Consider the following 27,963-nt stretch of genomic DNA (forward strand, 5'->3'; position numbering starts at 1 on the left):
AGATCCCCGTGGGAGCTTTGAACCTAGACTTCCACTTCAGCATTTTCCAGAATTCAGATAAGAGGTGAGCCCTTACTTCCGAATAGAATGAACACAGACATGGGCTACCACAGAGGAGGATGCCTGTGTCCAGCCACACTTTGGGAAGAGGACGATCCCTAGAGAGAAGCTCAGTTATGGCTCATCAGCGGGCGACACCCCTGAGAGCTGAGAGAATGAGTCACAGGTCCTAGAGGAGATCAGGCAATTCACAGAGGCATAATTAAACGCCAGCACGAATAGCACACAAATGAACCAGGGCCCGGAAGCAGCATGCAGTTAGTCCAGAGAATACGGTAGTGTGGGAGTCAGTGGATCCACGGCCTCCACAGATATCTTTGGGAAGTTCTCAGAGCCACAATTGTCTATGTGTGATTACCTTCTGCTGCTGCAATTGCCAGGTCAGTAAGCAAAAGGAGGCTGATTTAAAGCCCCATCTATTCTACAGCCCTCAGAGGCAGGGCCTCTCTCGGGGCTGATTCAAAAGGAGCATTCTTGTTACAGCTTCCCCCCTCCCCACTTTTCCATTTCTGTCTATTCCATGAGCAGGTGGCCACTACCTGTGGCTGATAATTACAGGCTTTATGTATGCTGACTATGAAAGGATCTTGTCTGTGGTCAGGGCTGGCAGAGAAGTATGAGACATATGTTTGACCCCATAAAAGGAGGGAAATTCTCCTTTTGTTATGGGCCTTAGGGTTTTCAAGGCTACTACCCATGGAAAGTGCTTGCCATGTTCAAGGGCTAAAGGCCACACACACAATCTTTTAAGAGCCTGTCAGCACAAAGTCCATTCACTGAAAGCCTCGGCTGTCCCCTGCCATTGGCAGGTAGAGTCCTATTATGTGGCCCCTCTTTGTAAAAGGCAAAATTTCTATAGCGGCCATCGCTGAAAATGTTTAATACCTTTAAATTTCAATAATATAACGATAAAGAAAAATGCTTCTCTGTGTGGACCTAGTGGATAGAAACAGGTTTTGATCTCTGGGGAGACATGTTCTTTTGAGTTCTGCAGTAAGGTATCTCTTCTGACAGTACCCAAGTGAGTGGCACAAAAGTTCTGGACAGGAAGGTTGCAAAAAACCCCTCTGAAGCTACAAAAATCATCAAAACAGCGAAAAGGCCTCGACTAGGGTAATTATGTCTCCCCTCACCTCCTTCCCATTTCAAAGCCACTGGTAACTGCCTAGCCAGTGTTTACCTAATTATTGAATAATGTTGCATAATTATATTAGTATTATTAGCATTTTATTTAATGGTGGGATGCTAAATTTTCACGGGGTGTGTTTCCACTGTGAACAGTAATTCACTTTTTCTGGTTTCTAAAATGATTGTTTGATAACATGCTGACAATTGTGTGTTCTTTGTACAACCAGAAGACTGTTGGGAGATGAAAAACAGAATTGTGACACCGTAGAATCAGAAGTTGCCTTGGGATTCCCGGGGAAGCCCATCCTGTGCAGTGGAGAAGAGAAAGGTTGAATTGTCAGTAGTCTTGCATTCAGGTAAACTATCTGCTCCCTCTGGCAGTCTTTATCCACAACAGAAACATGTCAAATCTTTTTTGGGTAAAAAGAAAGGGAATCCTTAGTAGACTTTTTGACCTTATCAGGTTTGATACTGTTTTTCTGTCCAAGAGAAAACCTGATTTAAGATAGTGTGGATCCCCACTTGATTTGAACTTTGAGTACAGGTGCTGGGTGAACCTTGAATCTGAGGAGGCTTGTTGATGTGTGGTCACATAGCCTGGCAGTTCCACAGTTTCCAGCATTTCACATCCCTGTTCTCAGAGCCCTCATCCTCATTCTCAGAGCCCTCATCCCTGCTCTCAGAGCCCTCATCCCTGTTCTCAGAGCCCTCATCCCGATTCTCAGAGCCCTCATCCTCATTCTCAGGGTCCTTATCCTCATTCTCAGGGCTCTCATCCTCATTCTTAGAGCATTCTCAGACCTTTGAGGAGTCATAGCAGTATAACTGATGAGACTTCTAGTTGGTACCAACATATCTGTGGATTCTCCTATCCCCTTTGGTTCTTATTCTTAAATAATGGCAGCTATTGACAAATTGACGATACTGATACGTATTTCTACAAAGACTATAGAATACTTTTTTTTTTTATTTTTGGCTTTACAAATCCCAATATCCTCCCTCAGTAGACATGGCCACCAGAGAGTGGTGAGAATGGAAGTCTTCTGTAGGTATTTGCTTTTATTCATTTTGAGAAAGGGTTTTGTATTACATGGGCTTGTTACTGTGTTACTTAGTGTTACCCCTAGGCTCAAGAGATCTGTTCACCTCAGCTTTCCCAGGAGCTAGTAGTGCAGGCATGGGTCCAGTTCCCATTTTGAAAATGTAGCATTCTTAGTGTCATTAAGACCTTCAAATAAGTACCAATCCAGCAGCAGATCATGTGCCTAGTGAGTGTGAGACCATGGGCTTGGTTCACAGCACCACACACAAAACGAAATCCAGCTTAGCAAATGCATGTGGTCATGGGCTACGGGTGGTCTCTGTCTGCTCTCATTAGCATTGAACATTTTGCTATGTTCTGTTTTGAATCTCCCTTCCCATTTTGCTTGCTTCAGGGTTCCTGAGACGGCCTTTTGACCTGCAAACACTCTAGCCTGGACTCTTTCAGCCATACCAAACTAGGTATAGATATAGGATCTTGGTGTCAGAGTGTACGTCAGTTTCTTAGCAGGGCTGGAGAAAACAGACAAACAAGCAAACAAACAAAATAAATTAAAAGAAAAAAATGAATGAGAAGACTTTAAAAACAGAAATGGATTTCTCACAGTTCTGGGATTAGAAATTCAAAAGCAAGGTGTCCAGAAGCTTGGCTGTACCTGAAAGCTGCTTCTCACCGAGCTTCTGGAGTTTGCTTGCCTTGGCCTGTAGATGCACCACTCAAGTTCTATGCTTATGTTCACACGCATTCTCCACCTGCGAGCGTCTGTCTCAGATGCCCCTTTTCATAATAACAGAGTGATATGTGATCAGCCCCCTTCGTTAATATTTCATTTGTGCTTGATCATATGCTAAAACTCCATTTACAAATAAGGTCACACTCCAAGGTATTAAGGTGAGAGTTTCAACATCTTCTGAAGGGACTCTTTCAAGCCATACATATCAGGCTTCTACCTTTGAAGAAGGTCTTAAGTTTGGTGATTATTTGAAGGTCTTAACAACACTCAGAGTGCTACATCTTCAAAATGGGAACTGGGCCCATGCTTGCACTACTAGCTCCTGGGAAAGCTGAGGTGAGAGTATCACTTGGACCTAGGAAAAATACAGTAATACAGTAACAGAGCAATGCAGTATTAGAGTAATACAGCAATACAGTAATAGAATAATACAGTATTAGATTGACACAGTAATACAGTAATAGAGTAACACAGTGATAGAGTAGTACAAACTTAGAGTAATACAGTAACAGAGTAAAAAGTAACAGAGTAACACAATACAGTAATAGAGTAAAACAGTATTAGATTAATACAGTAATAGAGTAACACAGTGATACAATAATAGAGTAACATAGTAATAGAGTAATACAAAATTAGAGTAATACAGTAACAGAGTAACAAAGTAATAGAGTAACACAGCAATACAGTAATAGAGTAATACAGTATTAGATTAATACAGTAATACATCAATAGAGTAACACAGCGATACAGTAATAGAGTAACATAGTAATAGAGTAATACAAAATTAGAGTAATACAGTAACAGAGTAACAAAGTAATAGAGTAACACAGCAATACAGTAATAGAGTAATACAGTATTAGATTAATACAGTAATACATCAATAGAGTAACACAGTGATACAATAATAGAATAACATAGTAATAGAGTAATACAGTATAAGGGTAATACAGTAATAGAGTTACACAGTAATAGAGTAACACAGTGATACATTAATAGAGTAATACAATAATAGATTAATACAGTGATACAGTAATAGAGTAATATAGTATAAGAGTAATACAATAATAAGAGTAACACAGTAATACAGTAAGACTAATTCAATACTACAGTAATAGAGTAACACAGTAATAGAGTAATACCTAAATACAGTAACAGATCAATGTAATATTAGTTATACAGCAATACAGTAATAGAGTAATACACTAATACAGTATTAAAGTAATACAGCAACACAATAACAAGCCTGGGTAAACAAGACCCCACCTCAAAAATGAATAAAAGTAAACACAAAAAAAAATTGGGAAGCTTATCTTATAAATATCCTGTCCAGTGAAGGCAACAAGGGCTATTGGACTGGCAGCAAGAGTCTTCATCTCCACTCCTTCCTCTCCCACCTGGTATCTCCCATCTTCTAGACCTGTCCAGCCATCTTAAGAAACAGCTTTCTTTGGAGTTAGGATCAGGACCTTAGTCCCTTAGGTAGAGGGAAGCATTCTTGTTCATACTGAGACTTAGGGCCATTTGCCAGATTCTATGTCTGTCCGGATCCCGATTCTCCCAATGCTAAGTGTTTTCCTGGGATTGTGACTCCAGGGGGCGTAGAGAAATTGCTTTGGTCCTGCTACTTTTTGTCTAAATTTACACAAGAGACAGCACAACTCAAAATTAAGACCTGTGCTCTATTGCTAGACTCTCAGTTCTCAAACTTCCTATGTGACAGTGGGAAAGTGACACAATCCTTCCTCTGCAAATTCAATACCTCAAATACTTTCAATGATAAAAATGAAAAAAAAATAATTCATGCGAAGCAGCTAGAAGAGTACCGCAGTGCAGGACACACATCTACAAAAAGGATGAAAGCGAACCAGACCTCAGCACTCAGCAATAGCAGAGTGGATCGAGGGTGGGATCACAGCCCACAGAGGCACCAGACTCAGGTAGCCAAGCCAACAATCCAGGGAACCATCCAGGTCTTCTTGAATGCCTCCCCCCTGAAAACACCATAACCCAAATCCCCGAATCAAGCTTGAGTCTCAGCAACTACCAATAGTGTGTGTGTGTGAGTGTGTGTGAGTGTGTGTATGTGTGTGAGTGTGTGTGTATGTGTGTGAGTGTGTGAGTGTGTGTGTGAGTGTGTGAGAGTGTGTGTATGTGCATGTGTGTGTGAGTGTGTGTGAGTGTGTGAGTGTGTGTGAGTGTGTGTGAGTGTGTGTGAGTGTGTGTGTGAGTGTGTGTGAGTGTGTGTATGTGCATGTGTGTGTGAGTGTGTGAGTGTGTGAGTGTGTGTGAGTGTGTGAGTGTGTGTGTACGTGTGTGAGTGTGTGTGTGAGAGTGTGCGTGCATGTGTGTGTGTGTGTGTGTGTGTATGTGTGTGTGTGTGTGATATGCAGATGCTACCACAAGATTCTTTGTCCCATTGCCTCGTTACCTACAGTACCATTCAATATTCTGTATGTAGGTTCTGGAAGACTTTAGGAAAATCTTCCACCTTTGAGCTTTCTCTCTACTCAAAGCCAAGCCTGTGGCTTTCACCCAGAATAGCTGCCAGTGTGGCAGTTGCTGCCAAGGTAGATACTCTGCTTGCAAAACTCTCTGTTTGGTTGTAACTGTTTGGCTATTACCTCAGGGTAAAGGAACAACTCAAGAAATGAGCTTAAACTATTCACCTTTCAAATATTAGGTTAAGGCTATCTAAAGTTTGATCAAGATATGACAGATAAGAAGTCGCTGCCCCTCCTAAAAATTTAGGCTATGACTCAAGTGCCCTTTAAAGAAACATTTCAGAATGTTGACTGTACGCGTTGTCCCAGTGCCAAGCAACCACAGCATAGCTACATCACTCTGTTACGATGAGAGATGCACGCAGGTGAAGCATTTGGTCATTAAGAAAAGCACCAACCCTTCCCTGATCCTGCCCGTCCCTTAAGGTGCCACCCTGCCTCACTCTTTCCAAGGTGCCACCCTAGCACCCTGTTCCAAATGGGAAGAAGCTAGTTCATGTTTGCTGTTCCCATTGCCTCAGTTCTTACAATTGCCAGACTATAGAAACCTTAGCACACTGTACCCCCATACAGTTAACATTGCTCTTGGGAGTTTGAATAGCTCATGGCATCTCCAAATATACTGGCTACATACAATATTTAATCTTCTCTGTAACATTGAATGCCTACAAAATGCTCTCCTTCCCAAGTGACCCTGAACCAGTGTAGGCTTCCTGTATTTTGACAGTTCTTCCCCTGGGTCCTGATTTCGCTATTTTTCTCTTCTTACTAAATGCCAGTTCATATAAATATGCCCTCATGCTTTTCTTGCTGGCACTGCTGTCTCTCCTCTCCCTTCTCTATCTGTAACATCTCTTTGTCTCATTTCTGTCTCTGCCTCTGTTTTTCTCTCCATCTCTTTCTCTCCTTCTCTCTATAGTTTATTGAACAGCATAACCGGATCCCAGACAGAGAGCTGTTGAAAACACAGAATATCCAAGATCATATCCAAGACAAGATCTATTTATCCACAAGACTTTGCAGAATTTTCAGTCAGAAAATAAGAGTGGGCATTGAGTCAAACCCCCAAAGAGGAGAAACTGCATCAATGCAGCACCAGGGCATGATGCTAGATACAGCACAGGATGCATGGATCTATCATAGCATAGGGTGGGCACCAGTACTGTGGAATAAGAAGAAATCTAACATAGTCAGAATGTGGGTTTGCTTGAAGAAGCCTGTTCCTGGTAGTACATAGCAGCCTTCACAGTGTGTCCCAGTCTTAGCACAGGAAATAGATATTTCTCATTTCCTTTTCCATGAAGATCTGATCATACTAGATACAACTGCATATTCATAAAATTATATCTACTGCTCCCTGGACAGTGAAGAACTTGTGCCTTTTTTATGATTGATTATTCTCCCAATATCTATATAAGTATTTGGCTCATAGAAGGTGCCAAGTAAATGTTCATCAAAAGAGTGAATAAATATGACTTAAAATTTGAAAATTGGAAAAATGTAAAGTATGGGAAAAAGATACCAGCATGGAGCTCAGTGATAGGGCTCTTACCCAAGATACATAAGACCATAGTTCAACTTCCAGTAATTACAAAGACGTTGTTCTGTCTTCAACTATGTCTTTGCCATATACGATGTCCATACCTGTGATCCCAGGACTCAGGAGCCAGAAGCAGGGGGATCACTGCAAGTTCAACTCACTGTGGTTTATACAGTAAGTTCCAGATCTACCAGAGCTTGTCTCAAAAACAACAAACTCCATATAAACCAAAATGAAATCTCTACAGAGATGCTGTTGTTAGAGGTGGGTTGAAAATTTCACTCTGGATTCTTGACCAGTCAATGCAAAACAAAGCAAAACAAAACAAAACAAAAAAGCAGAAAAACATGTAATATCTGGATAATTCAGATTGACAACTGAAACCTTTAAGAAAACGTTTCTGTTGCTAAACAGTTTGAAATCTCTAAAATGTTTACTACTTCAGTTTAGTGTGACCTTAGGATCAACAAAGATAGAGTGTCCTGGGGTTAGAGAGATGCTTTACTGTTGGTAAAGGCCTGCCCTGTGAGGTGGCATTCACTTGGCCCTGGAGAGACAGAAACAGGCAGAGCTCTGGGGCCCAGTGGCCATCCAGTCAACTTGATCATCAAGCTCACAGCCGTGAGAGATGCTGTCTCAAGAAAATAAAAAAGCTATCACCTAAGGAACTTGAAGATGACCTCTGACCTACACACACACACACACACACACACACACACACACACACACACACACACAACTTGCACACACAAGCAAATAGGCATATCCAGACGAATTACAAAAAAAAAAAGGATAAAAATATCAGAGAAGTGAGCTTAAAGCATTTTACATTTCATCTTGGAGTTCATTATATTTTTGGCAGCAAATTTATCTTGCTAATTATGTTTTACTTATGTTGAAATTAATCTTAATTGGTGTTTCCTGTGAACACACTGAGTAGGAAGCGGGAAAACCCGCCTTAGATTAAAAATTGACCTTGAATAATCCAAAATTCTCTGTGCGTGTCCATGATGTAGCTTATCTCTGATGCTCTCTAAGGTCCAAATTAAAATCTCTTCTCAGGCCCCTCTGTGGACCTGGTCAGTGCATCCCAACCCTCCCTTGGAAACACACCTATATGCTGGTGTCTGAGCTGTGAACTCATCAGCTTTTTAGCCATTTGCTCCCTGCTTCCTCGGCCCATGTACCTAGACTTAGTAATTAGATCTACTTCCCAGACAACTGACCAAGCCAAAAATCTGGAAGTCACTCTAGCCCAGTGGTTTTCAACTTTCCTAATGCTGCAACACTTTAATACAGTTCCGCATGTTGTGAGGACCTCCAAATCTTTTTTTAATTTTTGTTATTACTGCATAACTGTAATTTTGCTACTGTTATGAGTCAGAATGTAAATATCTGATATGCAGGAAATCTGATATGTGGTCTATAAAGGGGTCATGACCCACAGGTCATGCTCTACAAGGAGAACATTTCTCCATTGCTGGTGGGAGTGCAAACTTGTACAACTACTTTGGAAATCATTTGGGACTTTCTCAGAAAACTGAGAATAGTCTTACCTCAAGATCCAACTATACTACTCCCTTAGGCACATACCCAAAAGATGCCTCACTATACCACAGAGACACTTGCTCAGCTATGTTCATAGCAGCTTTATTCGTACTAGCCAGAAGCTGGAAGCAACCTAGATATTTCTCAACTAAAGAACAGATAAAGATAATGTGGTACATCTACACAATGGAATACTAGTCAGCTATTAAAAACAAAGACATCATGAATTTTTCAGGGAAATGGATGGAATGGGAGAATATCATCCTGAGTGAGGTAACCCAGACCCAAAAGGACATGCGTGGTATGTACTCACTTATAACTAGATATTAGCCATAAAGTACAGGATACCCACACTATACTCCACAGACCCAAAGAAGCTAAATAAGAAGGAAGGCCCAAGCAAGGATGCTTGACTCTTACTCAGAAGGGGGAACAAAATAGTCATAGGAGGCAGATGAAGGGTGGGAACTGGATGAGAGAGGAGATAAGGACAGGCCAGAGACCTGGGATAAGGGAGGCTCTCAAGAACCAATGGGATGACCTTAGCTGAGATTCACAATAGTGAAGATATAGAACTGAAGAGGCCACCTCTTGTCACCAGGGAGGAACCACAGTGGAACAGAAACTGGGGGAATGGCCAACCAGTAACCAGCCCAACTAGAGACCCATCCCATAGGCAATCTCTGACACTACTAACGATACTCTGTTATGCTTGCAGACAGGATCCTAGCATGGCTTTTTACTGAGAGGCTCCATCAAGCAACTGCCTCAGACAGATGCTGACACCCACAGCCAAGCAGTGGATGGAGCTTGGGGACTGTTATGAAAGAGTTGGGGGAAGGATTGAGGACCCCGAAGGGGATAGAAACTCTACAGGAAAACTAAACTTTTGGGGGCTCTCAGAGACCACCAACCGGGGATCATAAAGGGGCTGGACCTCGGCCCCCACACATATGTAGCAGATGTGCAGTTCTGTCTTCATGTGGGTCCTGAACAACTGGAGCAAGGGCTGTCTCTAAAGCTGTTGCCTGCCTGTGGAACCCAGTCCCCTAACTCGGCTGTCTTGTTTGACCTCAGTGGGAGAAGCACCTAGCTTGCAAAGACCCGATGTGCCAGTGTAGGGGGAATACCCAGAGGGCTTCCACTCTCTCAGAGGTGAATGGGGACTCGGGGCGGGGCTGTAGGAGGGGGAAATGATCTGGATGTAAAGTGAATAAATTTGAAAAAAAAACAAAGAAAGGAAAAAATACTACTCTAGACTCTCTAGAGACTAAAATCCAAATTCTTTGAGATGACATTGAACTTTACATTCTGTCTCAGCTGGGCAGCGAGTCTCCATGTTTTGCCTATGCAGGATTGTTCTTTTTATTTCATATCTCAGTCACTAAGTTCTGGCAAAGATCTGCTCATCATGACAACCAGAAATCACACAAGACAGTTAAAAGTCCTGAGATAACATCACAACTGATGGACCAGGAGAGGTACCTGGATATGGTGGTGTGAACATCTCTCCTCCCCCTTCTCTCTGAGGCACAAACAGAATTTGTCAGAAGTAGCTACTGCTAAATGACCATAGGCTGAGGACATCTCTTGCCTCAGAGTCTATACAGATCATGACAGACGAGGAGATCAACCAAGTCACCCTGGTAACAAGCTGTGGACTCCTTCTGCCATGATCCCACCTAGTCCATAGCAACACTTCATAAAGAGGGACTGATAATCAAGATGGATGCTCCATGTAGACAAGAACGCATAAACTGACCATTGCCGTTTGCATTTAAAGGCTATTGTTTTATTTTTCTAGGCTTAAGGGTCATGTAAGATATTTTCGATATATGTGTCCCACACCTAGGTATAACATACTTATTAGCACTATCCTAAAATCTTATTCGACTCTGACAATTCGGTGTCACTCAAGCCTTAAACCTGCTTTTGCACTATTTTGAAACTGAAGAATTATGTAAGTTGAGTGATCACCATCAAACAAGGAATTGCTCCACTTCTGAAACCCACCGATCATTTGCTTTTGATTGCAACATTTTGAAATCCTTTCCCGGGCTATAAATCAGTATTCTTTTCCTGCTTATTGCACTGTTGCAGCTTAACTACTAATAATAGCTTTAAAACCTTTATGTGGCCATGGAGCAATTTCTCCGAGATTGTTTACTGCATGGCTCCCATTAGCAGCCATTAATAGTCCTTTCCGATTCTTTTGAAGGCTCTGAAAGTCCCTGAACTCTGGAGATTCGAGGATTTTCCCTTTCCTACCATCTGATCTCACTGATATTTCATAAATGATTTTAGGATTACTCCACAGCTGTTACCCTAGCCCGAACCCCCAGAGACCCATGTGAGTGTGAGCAAATCCTCACATCTCCCCAGCCCAGGTCCTGAAGGCGGTGTGAACACATCTCAGCATAGGCAATGTCTGTGCTTTTTAAAACAAGTGGGGTAATGATTGTTTAAATCCCTCCAGAAAGTTCTAGCTCCAAATCAGACTGTTACAAGGAAACAGGAGAAGGGGAGCAACAGAGGAGCAGATAGACAGAAGCCGGCAAACTGAGGTTCAGTGTGACGGGGGCAGACCTCTCTGAGAACATAACTAAGACTTTCTCCATTAAGAGAATGAGTCAGATTAAAAAGAGAAATCCTGATAAATCCACAAGATCCATGGGGTCAGGGGAATGGGTGTGTTTCTTTTATAATTGTTTTCATTTATTCATATGATAAATTATATATGTTCATATAAAATATGCAGTTATGTACAGCATAAAGTGAGCTTCACTCTTTTTGAATTACTGTTCTGTGCATTTTACTATGTCCATGTGGCCGTGCACTTCCCAAAGGCATGACATGAGTACAATTGGAGGAAAAGCAGAAATATTGGGATCAAAGTCTTTGACTGGGACCCAACAGTGCACTCTCTCTGGGGTTAAGCATATCTTTCTCTTCCTAGAGCAGCATATTTCTAAGAGGAAACCAGCAGAACTGCAGTGTTCTCCATGCTTGAGAATAGGGTCATCACCCACTCGCACCACAGAGCACACATAACATGTAGGAAATAAGGAGAAAGCACCCTATCCCTACGGATGGGTGTCTTTTTATAACATAAGTGTAATTAAATCACTTAAAGGCCTTCATGATGCCCTATTGTCTGGAATAAATGAGAAAAGGTCTTAATTTGAATGGGGTACATTGTTTTTTGGCATTACAATAGTTAGAATGGAATCTGTATCTAGGCTCTTAATCCGAGGTACAGTACACACTCGTGGAATAGCCTTGTCAAATAGACCCCAAGAAAGACTAATATAACATGCCTAGAGTGCTAATGTTAGTCAAGGTTTGTTGAAATTTTTAATCAATACGAGGATGAGAGATTAATTTCCTGGAATCATATTACTAATCTAAAAATGAAAAGAGAGTTTTGACATTCATGGTTTATGCTGTGTGGATGCTGGCAGTTAAGCTTACACCTATGTGCATTCTGAGCGTACACTCTACCACTAAGTGACATCCCCAGCTCTTGGCTTTCACCCTGGACAGCAATCTTCTACAGTTAGAGTCTGAAGGATGGGGAAATGGATTCATGATATTTATAATCCTTCTGGCAGGCAGGTAAAATAGTTCAGTGAATGACTTGAGTTGGATCCCTGGAGCTGGAAGAAAGAGAACTGAATCCTGAAAGTTGTCCTTCAGATATGTGCATGTGCCTATATTCACGAACACAACACACACACACACACACACACACACACACACACACACACACACACACACACACACGCACACACACACGCAAACGCATGCACATGTTCCATGCACACATACATACTGTAATAAATAAAACTCTGCTTGAGTTAAATAAAGTCCTCTATTATCTTTCACTAGATCTTATATGTAACCAGACACACTTTATAGAAATTGGTTTCCCAGATACATGATAGCATATTTTTATTTCTGAATCTTTTAATTTAAACAACATGGCTATAGATTGCTTAGGAAAAAACCTGGAACTAATAATGCCATGAAATTACGTATATGCACGTTAGAGGTTTATTCCTTAAGAAGAATATACCAGGCAAAAAGACAATTAAAAGTATTATGCTGAAGCTGTCTTATGTTGTGAACATGATCTGAGAAGCCTACCTCACTTTACTTTGACAGGAAGCTATTCTGATGTTAAATTATCAGAAGTCACTTATTAGAAATCTTTCAACTGAATGTCAAACTTCTTACACTGTTCTTAACGATATCAACTGCATGAGTCTTGCCTATTTTATGGATACTTTATATGCTCTAAAATTTTTATATGGTATATGTATATCAAGTAAAACAAGATCAAAGTAAAATAAATAAAGAAGTAGAAGAAAGGAAAGCAATAGGCAGAAAAGTAATATACAACAGGAGTTGTGGTATCATATTGATTCCTGTATCAGTGTTGTTTGGCAGATTACAGATTTTATGTATGCTAAAGAAATCTGTTATTTCCACAATATGTACACCCTTGTCTTAGTTTTGCTTTCTGTTTCTGTGACAAAATACTCTGACAAAAGCAACTTAAGGAGATTAAAGAAGAAAAAAGTTTGATTCACAACACCAGATTACAGTGCATTATTCTAGGTAAGTCAAAACTGCAGGAACTCGAAGCATAGTCATATTACATCCACAGCCAAGAGCAGAGAACAATAAAGAAAAGCTAGTGCTCAGCTTATTTTCTTCACAACTCTGAATCTCTTGCCTAGGGAATGGTGCCACCCAGAGTGGGCATATCTTCCTACCACAAGGTAATAAAGATGATCTCCCACAATGCAACCCAACAAGACAATTGCTTATTGAGGCTCCCTCCTCAGGCAATTCTAGGTTGAACCAAGAATATAAAACTTAACCATCACAATAGCCTTACTTTTATGTTAATAGCAGACATCTTACATATTTACAAAGTTAATGAGGAGGGAAAGTTAATAGAAAGTCAATGGAATTTGAGAAGTGATCAGTCAAAATTGTTTGCAACATGTTTTTAAGCTGTTGATGTTTTTCTTAAAAATTTACCATTTATAGCTGATGGACTGAGATTAAAAACTGCTGTGAATAGGATATTGAAATCACTCAGGGAAAGTTTGGGGCCATGAACAAGTCTGAAAGTACAAAAAACTGTTGAAATCCCTTGCTAACATCAGTAAAGCTTGAATCTTTCTTCTCAAATTCAGAAGTGTAGCAGTGCCAAGGAAGTTCAAGCCAGGTCTGAGGCCACTTTGTTAGAGGATCCTATGGCAGAAATAAAAGAAACCACTTCTCTCTCTCTCTCTCTCTCTCTCTCTCTCTCTCTCTCTCTCTCTCTCTCTCTCTCCCTCCCTCCCTCCCTCCCTCCCTCCCTCCCTCCCTCCCTCGCTCTCACTCTCTTCATCCAAACATGAGCATTTGGCCATGTAACAGGAGGAAACTACAAGGGTCAGGGGAATGGAGCCGAATTCAAACCTTCTGTGAAGTGAGGCTCAGAGAGCCGGAGAGGCAGAGCTACGCTGTTGAAGGCTTTCCAGTCACCACTTGTGGTTGGTGTGTTCAGCTTCACTATCTTTGCCTCACTGCACAGTGGAGTGGTTTGCTCTTACATTCTCACAGTTCCTGGTAGCCTCTAAAAGCTGACTGGTTCTCATCCCAGCAGAGGAATGTAGGTCGTTCCCCTCACAAGAGTATCAGCCCTTTGGCATATTTTTTCCCTAAAATTGAAAGGAACGCTAAGTAGTTACTCCAGAGAAGTTATAGTGTAGACAATGATACACGATGTGGCACAGATAACCATCTAGGACCCTGCAAACTGATGAGAACAGTGCAGGCTGGCTAGTCCATCCCTTTGTGTGGAATGAGACCGAGCACAGCATAGTTTCCTTGAAGGTAGAGACTTTGTGTCATGGTTTGGTGTAGGATTCAGATGGGAGTAGGGGATTTCTTTGGGGGCAACAAGAACATTGACAAGAGTAGAAGGAAGACCAGAGTGGCTGCTCATCTGTTATGCCATCAAACAACTATTTCAGGTCACAATTGCCAAAGTTTCAAGACAGAAGTGGGGAAGCCATTGGGATCTAGGCAGGACAAGTGTGGCCCAACAATAACCATAAATATTGCTTACCTTGTTGGGAGAAAGGTTTAGGCTAAGAAATAATAAAAATCATAATTACTTAGGGTCAGAAAGCTGACCTGACTAGGTATGCTAAAATGATTGACACTAGGACGTTGTTGGAAAGAAATAACACAAGAGGGGATTTAAAAATGCCCGCTATAATGGATGGTTAATGGACTGAAGAGGAGGGAGACTGTATATGCATTGGGGTAGAAGGGAAAGCCAGTTCTAAGAGTGTCTGTTTTCCAGAGTTATTGACTGTGTGCTTGGGCCCAAAGCATGATTATGATGATTTGGGAGCAAACCACAGGACTAAGCATGTTAGTCTGTTACAGAAGGCATTAACTTTTCAATTGAAAAAACGAGGCACCCTATCTAGCCTTTGACTTAGGAGGCCTGTTTTATCTATTATATCAAATATATGTTTATGCAGGGCCTCGGCTTTGCTAAAGGTAACTGTGGTACACCGCAGCTGTACTAAAGCAGGACATTTATCTGGAAGAGATACAATGACTTTATGAAGATGGCAGTTGTGTCAGTGAAGTTCTATTTTTGCTTACGCTCAATGTATTTTGGTCAAACATAACATTGTTTTGGAATAGGCCCATGAAGTGAATTTATCAACCTAAGAAATGGACAACTTACTCCACACGTGCCAGGAGCGTATCATCTTTTCACTACACTGCTGGGAGGAAGGTCCTAACACCCTTAGCAAAGCTAAAAATGTTCATCTTGGTGGGGGATGCTTTTAAAAAATAAGGATGTCAGATCCTTGCAAAAACGCTCTGAATCTCTAAAGACAAAGTCTGTATTTGTCTATGTTTATGTCATCCTTTTAGAGCTCATAATGACACTGGCACGCAGCTAGAGTTGTGAGTCATTGGTTCTGATGGTGAAGCTGAGATAGTCCCACACAAAAAGGTGTGACACATGCATGCTTCTAGAATAGCCAGTCAAGGGTACCTATTTTTCTTCCTCTTCCTCTTCCTCTCCCTCTTCCTCTTCCTCTTCCTCTTCCTCCTCCTCCTCCTCCTCCTCCTCCTCCTCCTCCTCCGCCTTCTGCCAAATACAAGTATCTACAAATCTTCTGGGAATATTGAGCTTTCAGAATCTCTAAGGTTTTCAAGATGTAATAAGATTCATCTTCATGGTCTTTTAAACTTTAGCATCCCTTCAATATTATATCTTTCAAATACCATGGCATCCTTTTTCCTCATTATTATATTTTAATTTATTTTGTGTGTGTCTGTGTGCATGTGTGGGAGTCAGAGGACAATCTCATAGGAATCAGTTTTCTGTGATTCTCTTGTGTGAGCCTTGAACTCAGGTTATCAGGCTTGCTGGCGGGCACCATTACTTTACTAGGTCGTCTTCCTGCCCCTGCTACCAAGCCATTCTAAGGGAAGGATTCTAAATATTGATGAGCCTTCATTTTTTGTCTTGTTCTCCTTTGAAGACAAAGCCTCATTTGCACTCTATCCTCCACCAGCAACATACTCTGGAATCCATATTTTCATTGTTTTCTCTTTCTAGAAATGAGGAAAGGAAGCTTCTACCAAGAAGCAGTGGTGGGGGATCTGCTGGATTCCCAGAGGTGATCGTCCTAGAATCAAAGCACAGTTAAGAAGGCTGATTCAATTAGTGAGGCTTTCTTGTAGAATACGTTTCTTGGACTAGTTAGTCAGGGTTGCAGGTAGCCAAGCTGAGGCCCACACTACAAGCACAAAATATCGAGAATATTTGGAGTCTGCCACCTAAGGGGCAATGGCGGTTCACTTTTTGGATTATTCATTGAACATTTGCCAATGCATTAGGCTACTTAGGGCACAGAGCTGTGTTCACAAGATAAAGTACACAGATAAGATTCAGAGATAGGGTAGGGATAAAAATATTCTTCAAGGAAATGGCGGACTGCTGGGTAAAGGTTAAGAGCCTTCAGAGAACATTTCACATTCTAGCCTTTAAGTGAGCTGAAAGCACAGTTCCTGAAAGAAATGGGTCTTGAGAGAGTAGCCAGGGAGGAGCAGCCAGCTCTTCTGAGATGGTGTTTTCAGGAGGGAGAGGTTGTTTATTCAACAGCCAACTTAGCATCTTACAAAGAGAGATGTTGCCTGAATGGAAATTTATTTCAGTACAGCCTGGGGCCATAATGTCACTCTATAATTTTGTAAAGAGACTCAGAATACATGGCTGAAAACATTGTCGAAGTCCTGGAGCTCACCCTGGAGACAGATAAGCATCTGGAGAGAGGCTGGGCCCTGCTGGCCTTCCTCCTGTGGTGGTTCCCGAGCAATCTTAAGGAAACGCGAGGTCTTAGGGAAGTGTGGGTTAGATAAGAATCTGTTTCCTTATAGGCATGGAGACTAAAATTTAAAGAGTGCCCGGATCAAGTCCAGCACTTGGGTGATTTGGAGGTGAGATGCAGCTGCCATGGCTCCTGTCCACTTTCCTCCAGGCCGGGGCTGGTTTTGTCCTGGCCTTGTGAGGCGTCACAGTCACACCAGGGGTCATTCTAAACTGAATACACTAGGTGGTTTTATTTTATACTGGATTTAATAATGCAAATGGTCGCGCGAATTGGATGTATACACCTCAATGAGCTTTGATGTATGCAAATAACCACGATCCTTCCTCCACAACCAACCAAAGTACCAGCCCACCCACCATTTTCAAAAATGTTCTGGTGTTCATGTACATGGGTGATGGTATTGTTGTGGTGGTGGTTAAGAATATTTGAAATATAATCTATTCATTTAATGTATCTAAATCTTCATAATTCCTTTCTGTTCACAACACATAACAATGCTAGAATTTGCTCATCTTGCATAGCAGAGTCCTTCCAACTTTGATGAATTATTTAATCTCACCAAGCCACTACATAGACCGAGTGGGCAGAATCTTCACATTGTAGACCTAGACAGTGTGGAAAAATACCTCATGCGTGGTTAGGAGCTTACCATAAGTTAGTACCTTGTTCCAGGCAGGCTGCTGAATACTTGCATGCAGAGACAAGCAATGTAGAGTCCCTGTCATCATAAGGATGCTATAGAGTCATCATAAGGATGCTATGTACATAATAATGTACCAGTTTCTCTTTTGGCATTTCCTATACACAACTGACTTAATCTTCAGAGCAACCCATGCTTTTAAATTTCAGTTTTGAAAGGAAAGACTCTGAGTAAATGTATATATGTATATATATATATATATATATGCAATTTCATACCACAAATAGTGTACATAAGCATATGTGTGTATATGTGTGTCTGTACCCAATCATACAATGAGTGTTTGCTATGTGTCCATTCCTTCCTGCTTACTTTAATCTTCATGACAGTTCTGTCACTCAGAACCTTAGGAGGTAAGTTAACTTGTCCGCATTCACACACTTAGTAGCTGTGTTAATATTTGAAGTAGTAGTGGGCCTTCTTACTGAGCCATGCATTCTCGGGTATCCCTTCTCTCACTAGTCTCCTTCTCATAACACTTCTTCACCTCCAGGTTGTCTTTACCCACCAGCACTGAGCTCATCCATAGATGTCAGTTGTTTTATACTTTTTCAATTGTGGCCTCTTGGGCCACTTCCCTAGCTCACAAATGACATCTCAGCATTTCCCTTTGCCGGGGAGAGCCTCTCCAATAGGCTACAGTCACAAGCCTCTTTAAACATCTGACCTTTGGCCCTTCATGGCTCTTTCCGACAGCACCGCAGTGGGTCAAATCATCTCCCCTGTCCATAAACAACTCCACTTGCGCAGCAAAATGCCTATTAAAATAGCGTTAGAGACCCCCTGTCGGGGAGCTCTAATAGGCTCTGCTAGGGACTCCAGGGCATGGCTATCACATCCATATGTGTTCTCTTACAGGGGTCAGCCTCGTGGAAACAGGCACAATAATAACTTCAGACAAAAGCTGGGGCGATATTGACTTTAAAGTGAGGCCTTTCTTACAGGGCTGTCACCTTCTTGCTGGGAGTAACAGGTACAGAGAGAGGAATAGATTTGAAGGGTTTTGCCCCTTTGCTTTTCAGAAACGATTAATTTGTTGATGCTCTCTTGGGACTCATTTTTCCACCAGCTAGGCTTTTACTTTGGATATTGAAACTAAAGGGTTAATCATCAAGCACAAAGCAGGAAATAAGTCATTGTCTGTTTTTGAAGCACAGGGGCCAGAGAAAGCTGTTCAGCGCCAGCCACATTACTCTCTCTCTCTCTCTCTCTCTCTCTCTCTCTCTCTCTCTCTCTCCTCATGTAGCTACATGTTTAGTACTTGGCCAATCAGAGGCCAGGCTGCTAAAATGGTTTTAAATATAAATCAACTTATCTATCCCAAGGTTGTTTTATTATTTTTTAAAGACCATTTGGTTTTAGCCTCAAATGATGAGTGATGATTAAATAAAGCCCCCATGGCATCTCCATTCCCGGGGACACATGGGCCAGTTCTCTAAGCTCCTTTCCACGCACGCATCCGGTTGCTTTCTGCTGCAGGGTTTGCAGTTTTAGTTGTCATGTGTCAAAGTTTACACTCCTGTCTTAAAGCATCTCCTCAACTTTAACAGCATCAGTGAAACCACCGCAGAGTATGGCCTCGCTGGTAATATGGCTTTTAAAATATTTAAGTCCTTCTCCTTTATACCCTTGTCATTAACTGGTAAATTACTAATTTATTTCCTATTAGAATTTATATAGTTTGCAGCAATTAAGAAGAAAGGCATAATTGCTGACGAACCCAGGGCACTATTTAAATCACTTCCTTGTTGACAACATATTTCTCTTTCCTCAAACTGAATGTCACTGAAATCTGATTTGTACAGAACCCTTGTGGACGAGCACGCTGCACCTGTCACCTGGGCGCTAGCATTCTGCTAAGGATCAATTTACATAACCTCATTTAATGGTTCATAAATCATACCCATTAAGCCCAGCTAACAGGAACCAAGGGTTCTAATTTATGCTGCCTTTCATAGCAGAAAATTGGGAGGCTGGGGCCTGTGGATAAAGAAGCCAGGTCTCGCCTTTGATTGTTGATTGTGATGGTAAATGTATGGATGATGAGAACAGATTTTCACTTTATTGATTTCCTGCCAAAGCTCAGCGTGCTTTATTGTGAAAGGCGCCTTTTGGCAGCAGTGCTAAAAATGGCAGTTGTTTAGGAGCCCTTTGCCAAGATGAGGTCTAAGACAATAGAGAGTGGTAAATACTAAAATAATATCAAGCCGAAATGTTATTCTTTAAAGGGAAAGAAAAAAAGAAAGAACCTCTAACCTTTCGGGAATCAGTAACCTTTTCTCTTGAGCAGCCCCTCCCACCCAAAGCCAAGCTGAGGAAGCCAAGAGTCATCGACAAGTTGCTTTCAAGAACTGCAAGTCCCTGCCCCAAGTCACTTGCTGATGGTGGCTCATGCAAAATGAGACAGATGTCTAGAATCCTTCAGATAATGATATTTCAGCCAGCTTGCTCTACTGGGCCAAGTCTGTAGCCTCTGCGCATCTCCCTTCTGTCGTGAACTGCGTTTTGGTTGAAAACCTGCAAACACCATTTTTCTTCCTATTTCATTTTTCCCCTTTAGGTCAAGATATTGTATCCAACTCTATATAGTTCTCTGCAAAATGCAATATATAAAAGTCATCTTCTCACAAGTGCTTGGGCCGGATTTCAAAATAGCAAAAGTGGTCCTAAGACCGCTTCCCAGATGAAAAGCATCTCTTAAGCATCGCCGAGGCATATTGATTCTCTTCTCCCAGACTAGCTCTGCCCTATAATGGACAATGTAGATTCCCATTTTAGCCTGTTCTCAGAATCCTGGTTAAACATGGTGATTTTTTTCCCCAATAAAACATAGTCCCTTCCCTTCTCACTCCAACTGTCTTCTTGTGCGTGGCAGGCTTTCCTGAAACACTTCAACTTTTACTCCGGATGTGGATGCAGCCCTTGGCTACTTATTTGATGGATTCTCAAGAATAGAGACTCCTCCCCAGCCCATCTGTAAATTCTAAGCCTGTGATGTAGATTACTGGTTACAGTCAGGTAAGAGACTTCAAGCAAACTTGATAATTCCCCTCTCCCTGACTTTCTTTCCTCTTCCTCCTCTTCCTGTTCCTCCTTACCTCTCCCTATCTCCAACCCCCTCTTTCCTTCTCTTCCTCCTCTCTCACTCCTTACCTTTCTCCCATCTCCCCTTTCCCCTCCACATTCTTCACTTATTGGTCATTTGGTCATTACTTCAGCTCACTTTTCTATCCAACACAAAATGTTCCCTGTGTTATTACCAGTCCTTTTCCTGAGGGAAAATGAGAACTTATTTTCTGTCAGTGAATCTACAGTTAGCTGACTAGTGTAAGTGGACATCTGGAGTTTGGGCATGTCCAGAATGTTCACTCTTTTGGTAACAGAACCCTTCTTTCCCAAGGGAACCTGTTCTGCACAAAGAAGAGGCTGCTTCTCCTCAACTCCACCTGAAGCAATAGGCCCATAACTGAGGCCCTACTAGTAAGAGAGTAGCCATGGCCCTACTCCCACTGATGGGCTCATGAATGAGCACTGCACAGGACACTGGGTGTTGTCTAGAATTCTGTCAGGAAAGACTTAGCTCTGTCCTTTAGAGCTAGGAATCTACTAGTGCTCAAGTCTGTCCAAGAAGTTGAGAGAATGTCACATAGCCTCAATAATGGCATTTGAACCACTGACCCATAGCATAAAGTCCAGCTTCCCAGCCTCCCCTGGTAAATGAACCCATCGATCCCATCACCTCGGCTTTTTCACTAAGCTGGTTTGAATTGTTATCTCGTCATAAGAAATCATAAAAATTCAAATTTATATACAAAGGCCCTCAATGCACAAAAACTGTGTAAACATAAAAAAATCAAACTTTTTGTGGTAGAAGCAAGAAGTTCCAACAGCCCAGTTCTGACACTACTACACATTCTTTGTAGGTACCAGATATGCCATTTTAAAAATGAAAAACTAGGCTGACAGATGTGTAAGGTCCTTCCCACATCTATTTAGTCATTTGTTTATCCATTTATTAACTCAACAAGTGAGATAACATACCAGGGAAGGTTAGAACAGGTTGTCGTCGTCGTTGTTGTTGTTGTTGTTGTTGTTTTTATTACCTATTATCACATATCTATCGAATGTGGCTGCTAAAGTTATTTCTCACAATCCAATGTGTCAATGTTTAGCACTATGATCAGCTGGAAGGCTCTTTTACAAATCCCAGATAAGTTAATTCTGTGACAGCAGAGGTCTACAGTGTAGTGTCCCTCTCCCTTGGTGTGAGTTGCCACCCTTCAGAGTCTGGAACAGACTTTACATGGGCCCTAGATCATCTCAAGAGAGCAAAGACAGATGCCATGAAGAGTCTGAAGCCAAGGCATCATAGCACCACATTCTGTCAGTCATAGTCCAGCTCACAGTCTATGCTGTAGAAAGGTTAGGGTCATGTTTTCCAATCTAAGCTAAGAGCTGCCAAATAAGTCATCATCAAAATAACACTATTTACATGAATTCTGGACCCATGCATATATCTGGGTCAATATTCTAAGCCAAAGAAGTAAGTATAAAGACCCTAAGGCAGATGCAGGAAGAACTACAGGAAGCAGAAGAAGGAGACCAATATGGCTGCTTGGGTAAGAAAGGTGGAGAAAGGAAGACATCGTCTCAATATGTGGAATCTCAACCTAAGGGCTTTAAAGGGAGTGGATAAGAAATTCCATAATTTGACTTATGTCCTGGAAAAAGATCACTAAGTGCTGCTTGAATAGATGAAAGTGGGTCATGAGCACACAGATTGGTGAGGGAATGGTTAAAACAGGAAATGAAAAGGAAGAGAAGGCGGTGACACAGTCTAACTGGCATTTCTGGCCTTGATAAGGTTACAGTTTGATTGCGGATTTATCTCAAACACAGAATTCATAGAATTTGCTGGTGTGGTGTGGCAAAGAGAAAAGCTGATAATGAATCTCAGCTTTGTAGTCTAAGCAGTTAAGAGGGTAGGACTGTCAATCACAGCAGGGATGAAATTGTACTACTCACAGGTAGTGATGTTTGGATTTGAGTGGGGAGACTTTGTTCTGGGCATGTTGCTTGTGAGATGTCCGATAGCTACGTGTGTTATGATGTTGAATAGGGAATGGCCAGTCATAAAGTTACTGCAAAGGTAATTGGTTTTTTGTTTTATGCCTATGAACTCAGTGAAGTTTGTTTCTGGCACATCTGGCTACCACAGATGTCTGCCTTCATTACCTCTATCCTATGCAGTGTTTAAAAACTTGCTAATCATTCACAATGAGGGGAAAAAAGGTTGCAGTTTTATCATTACCACACTTTATTATCAAGTGATATTCTTTTCTTTAAAATCCTTCTTGCTCATCTATTTTAGGCCTAGCTCTATCAGGGGAAGCTAAGCAAAGCATCGTATGAAAGAAATTAAGGCATGTGGTGGGGATTTTTAGCAATATGACCGTAGTTTGGAGATGCCTTTTCAGTGTTGAAGTCTTGATAAGCACTAGAGAGATATAAGTAAACCAGAGTTCTTCGTCTGAAGAGGTCACATTCAGTGGTGATATGGTATGAAATTACTGCAGTCATAATAGAAGCAAGCATAGGGAACACTGGGGAAGGATGCCTGATTATGATACAATAGGAAAGAAAAGTATCAAGATTGTGCTGTACATTACATCAGTTAGGGATATGACAAACTAGTTGTTTTCCAAAATAATTTGTGAAGTACTCAATTCCAGGCATTAGCACATAATATTAATTATTATTAAAAACACTCCCAGAACATCTCTGACTAGGTACTAATCTTTATGTCAAATTACACGACACTTGCAATATCAAATAAATAACATACTTCACAGCACTAATGTTATTTTGCTAATGTTGCTTTCTTTGATCACAGGAAGTACGTTCTTTCTTCTTAGGGAGAGATTCTGAGCCAGTTAATCTAACAGGAATAAAGAGATTTGAGAGCAGTTTCATCTACTGAGGGTTTCTCCCTCCTCAAACTTACGCAAAGTACTATATTCTCGAATCGGAAAGTCGTTCCAGATGAAGAAGCTCGTGGATCACAACATGGATACAGTAGTGCTCGCTGGTGACTCGGAGGGACACGTATCGATGGAGGAACTCAGCACTGTAATTCATCTGGTTTAGAAAACACTGCAGGAGAGTGAAAATCAAGCCGACAAAGAATATTGAGCTTTGCCATCCACTCCTTCTTGAGTCACTTGCCTTATTCTGTTTTCAAGCCACTGAAACTCTCCCATGCATAAATATATGTCCACACAGGATGGCAATATGGCTATGTAATAGAGTACAGGTAGTATGCTATCTGTTTATTAAACATTGATTTCAGTATGCATATGCAGAGACATCGTGGGACTATATCTTAGTGATGTGCATGAGTATGCACACACGTGCTCAGAAAAAAAGCAGAACATAAACACTTTAATAGTGGTTATTTCAAGGTGATGAAATGCAGTGGCTCTCTTCTTAAAAGTGTCTCTATTTTGTTCAATATGAACCTGTTGTAACACAGTACAGTTACTCCTCTGTGACAGGAATTCCTGGAGAGAGCTGTGTCTGCAAAGACTGATATGTCAGAAGAGCAATGATGTGCAGAGGCAGAAGTCCCAAGCTCAGAGTTTAATTACACTTTCTCTGGGGCTAACTTTAGCTCCCAATAGCCATTTCTTGCCCACCTCTGTCAGTTTTAGCATCCTGTGACTCAAAGGTTAAAAAAACTTTTGGAATTTCAATAACTTATCAGACAACCAGCATCTGCCAACCCAAAAGCTAGGGCTGTCCTCAGATCCCATCGGAGACTCTAGGGAGAGATTCCCCCATCTTGCAGTTACTGCCCCTCTGCTGTTTTTCTGGATGGATCTTTTCAATGCCTAGATTTCCATCCTCTTCGTTCTGCTTCTATGAAACTGCTTCCTCGTTGGAGAATAAAACCTGGGGCAGCCTAACTCCATGTTCAATCCTTGGTCACTCATATTTGGCTCCAGAATAAATTCTCTCTTATTTCCTTTGATTTTTTTCCGCATTAACAGGATCATGACTGAACTTCAGACAGCACAGGTTTTAGCAAAAGACAGCCTGATATTCTCTCAGATGGATTCTCTAACTACTGTGCCCAACTGGTACTGGGGTGTGCCTTGTGGCTATCTTGGGGCTGGCATTGAACCTTTTTCAGTGAGCACATCTTAACATTAGTAACTGGGGTTCAAAAAAATACAATTTGTAAAGCCCGATGAAGACATTTCAAAGTTACAAGTTATAGCCATCAAGCGACTCCTGTAAAGCGCCTTCTCATGTGCCTGATTAAAGTCACCACTGTAGGAAAGGCCAGAAGTAACAGAGGTGAAGGAAGCATAGGACTTCTAAACATTTTTTTTTTTAAAGACTTTATTATAGATGGTTATGAGCCACCATGTGGTTGCTGGGATTTGAACTCAGGCCCTCTGGAAGAGCAGTCAGTGCTCTTAACCACTGAGCCATCTCTCCAGCCCTTTACTTTTCTTTTTTTTTTTTGTTCTTTTTTTTTCGGAGCTGGGGACCGAACCCAGGGCCTTGCGCTTCCTAGGCAAGCGCTCTACCACTGAGCTAAATCCCCAACCCCAAGCATAGGACTTCTAACTGGGAATTGTAACCCAACAACCCGAGAAATAGGATCTCGTTTCCATTTTGTTCTTGTCTCGTACAAGCATGTGCAGCCATGTGTTAATAAGAGAGATTTTGTTGCATCTGCTAGATAGAACTGCTGAAAACTTTTACTGGGGGAGGGGGGACGCGTTGTAATAATAAGAATGGAGGTTTCTCGCCTTTTGCTGTGGAAAGATTATTTTCAAATTTAGACTTAACGATGGACCTCTTGATTCATGACCTTCTTTGCCAAATCTGCACTCATAGGCCCCTCTGAGCCAAGTGTCCAAAAGCACCTGTGGCGTGAGCAACTGAGTGAGCTTCCCACACCTCGTCCCTTCTCCCGTGGCTTTCACTTAGGGCATTAGCTCTATGTTTATGCCATCAAATAAATAACATTCGAGGTCGGTGCCGTATTATTTTATTAATGTTGATTTTCTTTGATCATGGAAAATGCAGCCTTTCTCTTTGGGGAAAGATTTTTTTGGGTCAGCTGATCTGGTGCGAACGGAAAGGTTGAAGAACAATGGCGTCTGTGTTCCTTCTTTTAAATCAAAGTAGCCCTGGTGTCATTTAGCAACTGGATTATATGAAAAATCCCAGCACAGCATAGCTCTTCTATTGAAATTAGATTGATTTCTTTAGAGACCATCTGATCTCAACAGCAGTCTGAAAGAAAAATCTTCTGGACCTCGAAGGAAACTAAAATTAATGGCTTTTTAAAAAAAAAAAAAAACTAAGCTCTCAATTTTTCAAGATTGAAGACATCCCTTTTCTCAGTAATTTGCATCTAAAAACAAAACTGAAAATGTGCGTGTCTGTACATACAAAATCCTGATGCTTCCCTCTTGGACTAAACTTTTTTATTTCTCTGTTTATAAAGGAAATGACTGTATTTTCCAATGCACTGAAATTATCTTTGAGACAATTCACCAGCCTATATACTGAGGGTTCTCTTCCTACATGTGTTTTTATTTAAAGTGAAGAGCATACTTTAAAAAAATAAAGGAGTTATAGTGTATACGCTTATAATGTACAGAAACTCATAGACAGCTCTTCAGGTCACTACACTCTAACCTGTGAAACATATATCCTTTCCACGAAAGACCTGAAGCCAATCTATGAAACTTGTTTGCTACAAAGAATAATTACATTATGGTGATGGTTACAATTCCAAAAAAGAATTGTCAATGTTTTTTTTTAAATTAGGTACCTTCTTTAAAAAAAATAATTCAAGTTAAAACTTGAAACTTTTTGTACTTTTTCAAAATTCCTGTATTTACTTGTAGTATCACTTCCCAGACATGCTGTATACCACGGTTTTGCTATACCCGTGTTTCAGGTTTTCACTTTGAATGGTATGAATTTCTGTAAAAAAAAAAATTCTAAGTTATTTTTGTTGAATTATGCACCCTAAAGTATTGTGATGTCTTATTTCTGGTTCAAAATATGATAATGTTATAAGCACTGATATAAATATTTTCATGTATATAATCTCAAATCAAGTGACACAGAGCTCTTTGGGAAATGGTGGTATTACCATGGTATTTCTATATGCTCTTGCCTTTTTCTAAGGGCCATGTGAGTCTCCTAGCTTAAGCTCATCCCACTCCTTCCACTGTTATATGAAGAGTTGTCCTGTGTCTGCAGATTTTACAGTAAAAACCCACACTCTGAGATATTGGTATTAAGATCACAGTCCCTAGCAGCCCCCTAACGGGATCTGTATACCACCAGGCTCTCTCCTCCTACAGCTTCCCACTGTTGAGATTAGGGATTTCCCAACCACTTGGATGAGTGGCCTGTTTTCTTAGAGTAGCTTTGGACCTAAAATAAAGGTAAATTAGTAAAACAGTAACAAAACAAACACAAACCGAACTCCAACAACCTTGAATTGTAAGGCTGGCTGCCCATGTAGCTCAGCTGTTAGTGCTTGCCTGTCATTCGCCAAGTCCTAGGTCGGATCCCCAGCAATTCATAAAACTAGGCATTGTGGTGCCTGCCTGCAATCATTGCACTTTGAAGGTAGAGACATCCTCAGCTGCACGGGCAATCCAATGCCGGCCTGGACTACCGAAGACACTGTGAGAAAAGAAAAAAAAAGGAGGGAAAAAGCCTGAAGTTGGTGAGTTTTCCAGATTTCTCCATCGTGTGTATCTTTCCAAGTAGAGCCAACCAACTTGAGGATGCATCAAAGGCTAAAAGGGGCTGGCGTGGGCAGCTCATGGTTTCTGGTCTAACAGCTTCACCTCTGAGACTCTGTTCTAGGAAGTAATCAGAGATCTGTGAAAAGATTGATTTAGAAGGATAATGATAGCATTGCATAGTGAAAAAAATAAGCAATTTGACCATAATCAGTCTCAACTCTGTGAGATTGTTTGAAAGTTGTGCTTATACGATGTGGAATTTGATAACAATGCCTTTATAAGCAAGCTACAGGATTTGAAAAATCATTCACAAGGCAGTAAGTAAAACCAGGAAGGCCATGGAAGAACCAGGAACTTTCTGAACTCATCCTCTTACTTGTCTTTAAGCCAGAAGCTACTGTAAACCATGATAGTCCTAATTACTTAGAGCATATTATGTGAACTTAAAATAGATAAATAGACACTAATTGTCAGTATGCTATATAATAACTCATATG

At 41.2% G+C, this 27,963-nt stretch overlaps 1 long non-coding RNA gene across 1 annotated transcript; it reads left to right on the forward strand.

The window, feature by feature from the left end:
• Positions 1–190: 190 nt before the first annotated feature.
• On the forward strand, positions 191–27,963 carry LOC102551688 (uncharacterized). Its single transcript, XR_005505944.2, has 4 exons — positions 191–440; positions 1,416–1,544; positions 20,554–20,696; positions 23,572–27,963. It is a non-coding gene; the product is annotated as an uncharacterized LOC102551688 (long non-coding RNA).

This window comes from Rattus norvegicus, chromosome 6, assembly GCF_036323735.1.
Source record: "Rattus norvegicus strain BN/NHsdMcwi chromosome 6, GRCr8, whole genome shotgun sequence".
In the NCBI taxonomy this organism is placed as follows: Eukaryota; Metazoa; Chordata; class Mammalia; order Rodentia; family Muridae; genus Rattus; species Rattus norvegicus.